The sequence below is a fragment of the Aquarana catesbeiana genome, linkage group LG04, assembly GCF_042186555.1.
Source record: "Aquarana catesbeiana isolate 2022-GZ linkage group LG04, ASM4218655v1, whole genome shotgun sequence".
Taxonomy (NCBI): domain Eukaryota; kingdom Metazoa; phylum Chordata; class Amphibia; order Anura; family Ranidae; genus Aquarana; species Aquarana catesbeiana.
This window is the reverse complement of record NC_133327.1, coordinates 43,512,483-43,520,850: the sequence shown is the minus strand read 5'-3', so window position 1 is coordinate 43,520,850 and position 8,368 is coordinate 43,512,483. Positions and strand designations below refer to the sequence as shown.

At 46.6% G+C, this 8,368-nt stretch overlaps 1 protein-coding gene across 2 annotated transcripts in view; it reads left to right on the top strand.

The window, feature by feature from the left end:
* The first annotated feature begins 4,739 nt into the window (after nucleotides 1-4,739).
* The window catches only part of CCDC25 (coiled-coil domain containing 25), a 37,526-nt gene continuing 33,897 nt past the window's right edge, over nucleotides 4,740-8,368 (top strand). Inside the window, exon 1 of one of the 2 annotated variants that reach the window (XM_073625130.1) lies at nucleotides 4,740-4,856. The gene's annotated coding sequence lies outside the window, so the exon portion shown is untranslated. The remainder of the gene's footprint in view (nucleotides 4,857-8,368) is intronic. The other variant, XM_073625131.1, reaches the window with a different exon arrangement.

Sequence of the window (8,368 nt, the reverse complement as noted above, 5' to 3'; positions counted from 1 at the left end):
AGACTGCCCTCCCTTACATATGGACTCCTCAGGCCACCAATTTTGATGTTCAAGAATTGATGTCTGCCGTGGGGGTCCCAGGCTTCGCTAATTTCTCCTGTTGATCCAGTGTTGCCTCCCTCTTTGTTTGGTTCTGAGCCCTTAATAAAGGAATTTTGGTTTGAATTATACTCTCCTATGTGTTTTACTTCAAAAAGGACAGTTTGTTTGTGAGGATTCAGGTACATTTCAAATATACAATGTGAAATGAACAAGGGACACCAACAACAAACAATCTCCTTGAGATTAAATAATAAAAGATATCAATGGTGTTGTGGTAACTTGACACACAAAACACACACAAAAATATTCTGGAGTAAAAATAAAAATAACATTGAACAAAGATCAGCCTTGGAAAAAATACAAACATAAAATCTAAAACAAAAAAGGCTTAAAATCCCCCAAAAAAATAAATAAAAAAAACATTATATCAGATGTGACAAATAACAATATATTCAGGGAATCCCAATAAAAAAACAAAAATAAAAGTTTGTGAGAAGTGTGTGTGAATATGAGCAGCAAAACTACTTAATTCTTCTCACATTATAAAGAAGAAGAGAGTGCACTGTATTAAACCATTTTTGACATTGCAGCATGACGAAAGTGCTGTATCCATTGCGAACGCTAAGTTTACCAGAACGAGCTGTTCTGTGCCGGAATTTCTTCTGAGCATGCGTGGCACTTTGTGCATCGGAACAGGCCACACACGGTCGGAATTGACGCGATCGGATTTTGTTGTCGGAAAATTTTATCTCCTGCTCTCAAACTTTGTGTGTCGGAAAATCCGATGGAAAATGTCTGATAGAGCCCACACACGCAAAGAAAGTGTTTCCACTGCTCAGGCTGACACTGACCCAGGTGTAAGTGAAAGTTTCAGAGCAGAAGAGTTCCAGGTGCTGGCTGAATGCTAGACAAGGCAGGCTTGAATGGAGGAGAGGATTTGGATGCCGCACACCGGATGTAGTCAAAAAACTTCACTTTATTGAAAAAATGGGATCATCAAAATAACAAGACTGTCATGCAGAAAGTACAGGTAAGCTGACGCGTTTCGCACTCTAAGCTATGAGTAAGCACTCAGTCCTGAGTGCGAAAAGCGTCAGCTTACCTGTACTTTCTGCATGACAGTCTTGTTATTTTGATGATCCCATTTTTTCAATAAAGTGAAGTTTTTTGACTACATCCGGTGTGCGGCATCCAAATCCTCTCCTCCATTCAAGAGCCCACACACGGTCGGAATTTCCGACAACACGCTCCGATCGGACATTTTCCATCGGAAAATCCGACCGTATGTACGGGGCATATGACAGCTGATTGGAGTAAAGGCACACACCTCCTCTCCTCATAGGCAGAGACTTGCAGAGCTGCTGTCAGAAACCATAAATCAGGCTGAGACAGAAGTCCAGTTAAATCACACTTGTTTAATAAAAAGTAAACATAGTCAAAACATAGCCAAAGTTCGGTAACCGTAACGGATAGTCAGACAAGCCAAAAAGTCAGAAAGCCAGAGATCAGCGTAGTGGAACAGCAAGCAGGATCTGGAGCCAGAAGGAATGTCAGCCAAGCAAGTCTTTAACAGGAATGAAGGAGATAGTCTCTGTGATGTTGACCAAGGGGGAGGCAGAGATCATCTGGGCTGGACGGCTTAAGTAGGCAGGACTGACAAGCAGGATATCATCAACAGGTGAGTCACTGTGGAGAGATAGGAGCGACCAATTAGCCGACAGCTGAGCGACCAGCTCAGAGAAGGAAGGGCTGAGCCCAGCCCTGACATTGGTCAATATAGTGCCAGGTTAGGGTGATATATAGTGCCAGGTTGGTTGATATAGTGCCAGTTTAGGGTGATATGGTGCCAGGTTAGGGTAATATAGTGCCAGGCTAGGGTGATATAGTGCCAGGTTAAGGTGATATAGTGCCACGTTAGGTGATATAGTGACGGGCTAGGTGATATAGTGCCAGGTTAGGATGATATAGTGCCAGGTTAGGATGATATAGTGCCAGATTAGGGTGATATAGTGCCAGATTAGATGATATAGTGCTCAGCTAGGGTGATATAGTGCCAGGTTAGGGTGATATAGTGCCAGGCTAGGGTAACATAATGCCAGGTTGGGTGATATAGTGCCAAGTTAGGCTGATATAGTGCCAGGTTAGGGTGATATAGTGCCAAGCTAGGGTGATATAGTGTCAGGTTAGGGTGATATAGTGCCAGGTTAGGTCTGCATATAGTGACAGTGTCCTCAGTCACTTACAGCATGGCAGGTGATGAAGACTCCCGGGCTCCTGTGTTCTCTCCTCCTCTTTCTTCTTTAGCTGAGGGATCAGCCTGAGGGAAGAAGTCTGTAGGAGGAGTGGAGGAAGGTCTCTATATACAGGAAGGAAGGTGGGTTTATATATATCTGTATACAACCACCTTCCTTCCTGTATATAAAGACCTTCCTTCATCACTGACTGGCTCAACAGCTACTCAAATTCCTTCTGTCCTCCTTCTCCCCTCTCTGGGTTAAATTTTGCTGGTAGGGCTCTTTCTGCTTTAAATGGATCCTCCTCAAATTTCTCCCAATGGCCTCCTGAGGAAGTCATGTGGTCGTGACGATACGCCTTGGGTGGAGTCGGGTGATGTAGCACTGTGGAGGACTAGTGGAGCGAGTGGAACGGGAGCCGCTGCTCTGTTGGAAATTTGTGTGAAAGCGCAGGGGAAGGTGTTTTTAGACCTGGAGACAGTTCTAAATTTAAGGTGAGCGCAGTGGTGAACGGAGGTGGGATTCGCTATATGTAATTTAAGACCCACAAGGGTGAACAAAAGCACAAAATGAGAATCACATTTTTTAAACAATGAACTTATATGAACTTTTGTTATTCACTGTATATGAAGATTTGAGTTTATTATATGGTTTATTAATTACGTCACTGGATGTTTTATATATAATATTGTTTATTAGCCAAAGCCAATTTTACACTGTGTCCAATCACAACGGGAGCGGGGCTCCGGTGTCGGGCCCACGCCCCAGAGTCGAAGAAGAAAATCACTTACAGGTACGTGATATGCAGACCTAACCTGGCACTTACAGGTACGTGATTTTGCGCTTAAGGGCCACCTTACTGTAGTGTATGTACATGGGGGCCCTTAAGCGGTTAAAGCGGAGTTCCACCCAAAAATGGAACTTCCGCTTTAAGTACTCCTCACCCCCTGACATGCCACAATTGGCATGTCATTTTTTGGGGGGGGGCTGGGTACCTGGTTTGGAGTGGGACTTCCTGTCCCACTTCCTCCTTCCGACTTCTAACTGCCTAGGCAATTCCTAGGCGGCCCCTCCCTCCCGGCAATGTTCTGGGACACGTGACAGGTCCCAGAACATTGCCTGGCCATTAACAGCGCGCAGCTCACGCATGCATAATGCTATGTTATGAGCTCTGAGTGTTCTGTGCAGGTGCGCCATCTGCCAGCCAGGAATGAAATGACACTTCAAAGAATAGTCCAAACAACTGTGAGTGTTGAGTATACTGGGAGGGGCTCCGCCTGCCCGCCAATAATAGAATGGCAGCTCATTAAAAAATGTTCGAACAGCTGTGAGCGCGTTTCCTGAGGTGTAATTCCACTCCTGCTGCCCCCCTGCACCCAACACTCAGCACTCACTGCTGTTTTTACTTTTTCCCTGAGTTGCCATTCTGTTCCTGGCCGGCAGGTGGCGCCCCTTCGCAGAACACTTAGCGCTCACAGCTGTGGTGGCTGCTGTCCCAGCCCTGGGCGTTCTGTGCACAGGCGCCACCTGTCAGTCAGGAGAGGAATGACAACCTCAAGGAGTAGCCGTTCCATTCCTGGCCGGCAGGTGACATTTCTTCACAAGCACACCCTACGTGCACAGCTGTTCTAATGTCTGGCTGTCCCTTGAGATTGCCATTTCAGTCCTTGCCCACAGGTGGCCCTGAACACTTGGATAGCTCCCAACTGTCCCTGATTTTGAGGAACTGTCCATGATTTCGAGGAACTGTCCCTGATTTCGAGGAACTGTCCATGATTTTGAGGAACTGTCCATGATTTCGAGGAACTGTCCCTGATTTCGAGGAACTGTCCCTGATTTGGAGCAATGTCCCTCATTCCTTCTCATTTGTCCCTCATTTTGATCTGATCTATATAGTTATATATAAAATGCACTTTTTATCTATCAAAAAGTGTTTTCCAGCACTAAACCTTTCATCTGATTTCTAAATTACTGTATTTGTAAATTCCAAAAGCCAATATAAAGGAATTGTAGTGGTAAAAAAGCAATTGTGGGTTTAACCAATCTTGTTTTTTGTTTTTTTTGTACAATTCTCCTTTAAGGGGGCGTGGCAGGGGTGTGTCCTATGCCTGCATACTTTTGCAAATAGGTGTCCCTCATTCCCATCTCAAAAAGCTGCTAGCGGACTTTTCCTTGAGGTGTCCTTCCACTGCTGTCCGGCAGGTGGCGCTCTCGCACAGACCACGTCGCTTCCCGCTTGTTTGGGCTTTTCCCCCCCCGAAGTGTCATTCCACTCATGGCTGGCAAGGTGGCGCTCTCGCACAGAACACACAACTCTCTCTCTTACAGTTGTTTGGGCTTTTCCCTGAAGTTGTCATTTCCCTCGTGGCCGGCAGGTGGCGCCCCCCCCCCCGCAAAGAACATCTAGCGCTCACAAGCTGTTCGAGCTTTTCAACTTTAGTAGTCATTCCCACTCCTGGCCGGCAGGTGTCAGTGTGCGGAACGTCGCCTGCTTCTCTGTGACCGTCCAAGTCAGTCTCTGTGGTGATTTCCGGTGTGGGGAGGAAGTGGTGCGGAGCAGAGGGAGCCGGCGTGTGGGGGTGAGTTGGTGAGGCTGGTGTGGGAGTGGGGGCAGAGGGCTCAGGCCTGAGCTGTGTGCACCTCCATGTGCTGGCATTGTATGAGTGAAGGGAGGAGCACAAGTCCCAGCATGGCCTCTGAGGACTACAAGTGCCAGTAGGGACCTATTCATACTGCAAGAGTGGGGTGTGGTGGACTACAAGTCCCAGCATGGCCTCTGTCTGTGTGAGGACTACAAGTCCCAGGAGGGCCTCTCTATACTGCAAGAGTGGGGTGTGGTGGACTAACAGAGGAATATACAGCTGGTGTCCTTTACTATTCGATCTCCAGTGTAGTCTTTGTACCCAGCACTGTACACAAGGGTGTCCTATCATATCATATGGTGTGTGTCCATCTCCTCCATCACACATTGTCCTCCTGTACAAATCTCCTCTCTATCATCACTCCTGTAACCCTTTTTTTTATTATTGCCATCTGTGTACTATTGGGGAGATTTCACTTCCTGTCCCATAGGCAAACAGGAAGTGAGGGAAATCCCTGGTTATCACCACAACTAGTGTCCCCATTGGAAACTTTCCCCTCTATTCCTGTTCTGGTAACACCCCCAAATTTGCGATTTTTCTATTACTTTCACTTTTGATGAAAACGATAACCAGGAAAAAAAAAAAAAATAGAGAAGGTAAATCTCCCTAACAGCGGTACAGCCCGTGATAAAGACATGAGAGGTGTTCTATACCCTCTCCACTCTATCCAAAAAAAAGAAAAAATTAGTCATACTCCTAACATTTTCATTTTTCACCAAAAGAGCTTTTTTTTTTTTTTTTTTTTTTTTTTTTTTTGCACTTGTTTAACCGCTTCAGCCCCGGAAGATTTGGCTGCTGAATGACCAGGCCATTTTTTGCGATTCAGCACTGCGTCGCTTTGGCCCCTTTCGCACTGGGGAGGTTTGCAGGCGCTATTGCGCTAAAAATAGCGCCTGCGGGGGGTTAAACCGCCCCGCTAGCGGCCGAATACCGACGGTAACAATGGCGGCGCTTCACCCCCGCCCCAGTGTGAAAGGGGCCTTTAACTGACAATTGTGCGGTCGTGCAGCGTTGCACCCAAACAAAATTGACGTCCTTTTTTTTCCCCCACAAATAGAGATTTCTTTTGGTGATATTTGATCACCTCTGCGGTTTTTATTTAAAAAAAAAAAGAGCAACAATTTTGAAAAAAAAAACCCACAATATTTTGTACTTTTTGCTATAATAAATATCCCCATTTTTTTTTTTTTTTTTTTAAAGCTAATTTTTTCTCAGTTTTGGCTGATATGTATTCTTCTACATATTTTTGGTGATAAAAATCGCAATAAGCGTATATTGGTTGGTTTGCACAAAAGTTTTAGTGTCTACAAAATAGGGGATAGATTTATGGAATTTTTATTATTATTATTTTTTTTTTTATCGGGACTGCGACATTATGGCGGACACTTTTGACACATTTTTGGGACCATTGGCATTTATACAGCAATCAGTGCTATAAAAATGCACTGATTACGGTGAAAAAATGTCACTGGCAGGGAAGGGGTTAACACTAAGGGGCGATCAAGGGGTTAAATGTGTTTCCCTAGTGTGTGTTTCAAACTGAAGGGGTGGTGGGACTGTTTAGGGGAGATGACAGACCGCTGTTCATACTTTGTATGAACACACGATCAGTTTGGTCTCTTCCCTCAGAGAACTGGGAATCTGTGTGTTTATACACACAGATCCTGGGTTCTCGGTGTGTCAGGAGCGATCGCTGGAGCCCGGCGGTCATCTCACCCGCTGGGGGCAAGCAGCGGGCATGCGCCCCTAGTGGCCACAGGGCGAAGCGACGTAACATAATGTCGTTTCGCCCAGCTGTGCCATTCTGCTGCAGTAAAACTGCATCGGCTGGTCGGCAAGTGGTTAATTGCTTCTGGACCACCCGTGGTACATTTACTGTGGGCGGCACAGGCAGCCTGGATCACTTCCATGTACGTGATCCAGCCTGTTCCGAGTCAGGTGCGTGCTGCAGATTACAATTACCGGTAACAGGGTATCATATGATCACTATGATTGGTCATAGCCATCACATAACAATGTAAACAAACTGCCACAAATGGATTTCCATTCAAGCGCAGCTTGCTTACGGTTGCAATATGTGATTGGCCCACAGCAATCTAGCTACTGCAGCCATTAGCTTGTGATTAACCATTTCAATACCAGGCACTAGTCCCCCCCCCCTCCTTCTTGCCCAGCCAATTTTCAGCTTTCAGTGCTGTCGCACTTTGAATGACAATTGTGCGGTCATACAACACTGAACCCAAACTAAATTTTTATCATTTTTTCTCCAAGCGTCTTCCAGGACAGCCCATGAGACCTAGGGCTCCTCCTACCAGGACAGGAAACACGTCACCCCCACCAGATAAAAGGGCGGTCCTCCAGGCCCCATGTCAGTTATTAGTGTTTCCTCCGGACGAGGCGTAACATGTTCCTGGAACCTGGTCCCCTAGATCTCACGAGCAGGGGCTCTAAATGGCTGTTTGGGGTATGTCACTAACTTTTCTCCGGCAGAAGCATCATCTCCGCTGGGGAAGTTGGCTGTGCTTCTGTCCCTTGTTCTCGGTGCCTGGAGAGGGAGAGTGCCAGGACCGGGGTGATATCGTGTCCCAAACGCGGTGCATACCACAAAGGCTCAGGCAAAGCACGACGGTATCCTTTCCCCGCTGGCAGCGTGGCTTGTATGTGCGGGGAAAGCAGAAGCTGCTTTAACAGGACTGCAGGAGGCACTGGAATGCACAGCCGATAGCAAAAAGGCTTTTCCAGAGAAAAAGAGAAACCAGACAGCCAGAAAGTTTTTTTTCTTTATCGTACATCACGGGACACAGAGCACCATAATAATGACTAATTGGGTTATACGCTACCTTTAGGTAATTGGACACTGGCAGCCAATAGAAAGATGGTTCCTCCCATATAACCCCTCCTATACAGGAAATACCTCAGTTTTTTCGCCAGTGTCTTGAAGGTGATGGTCATGGCTGTTGAAGCTCTTCAAATGGCCCAGTGAGGATGTTAATGGATCCATTCGGATGGCATAAGAAAGCTAAAGTGGATGATACCCGAGCCTCGGTTCAAGAGCGAGGCTTTGCTTGTAATGTGTCCTATATGGCACTGGACTCTTGTTAAAGTTGGTATTCCTGGTCATAACTTGCCCAAGGTAAACCAGAAGGGTGCCTTACAGGTCCAAGGGTGTGGACCCCAAAGAATGGGGGACCCGGTCCTTGAAGGTCCTCAGAGGCGCTACCTGCCGTGATGGGGGAAGATTGGGCCTGGTAAAACAGGCCCTGTTGCTTGGGATGGTGAGTACTCCCTCACCATATTCCCTCTGTTCCACTGAAAACCTTATGCTTGTGTCTGGAAATTACGGGTGGCCGGTATGGCGCACACTTATGGCGAGCGTGCGCAGGGCAATACGTTTTTTTTTTGTGGCCAAAGTAGGCAGCAAGGTCATAGAGAAAAGGACAATAGGCCCCA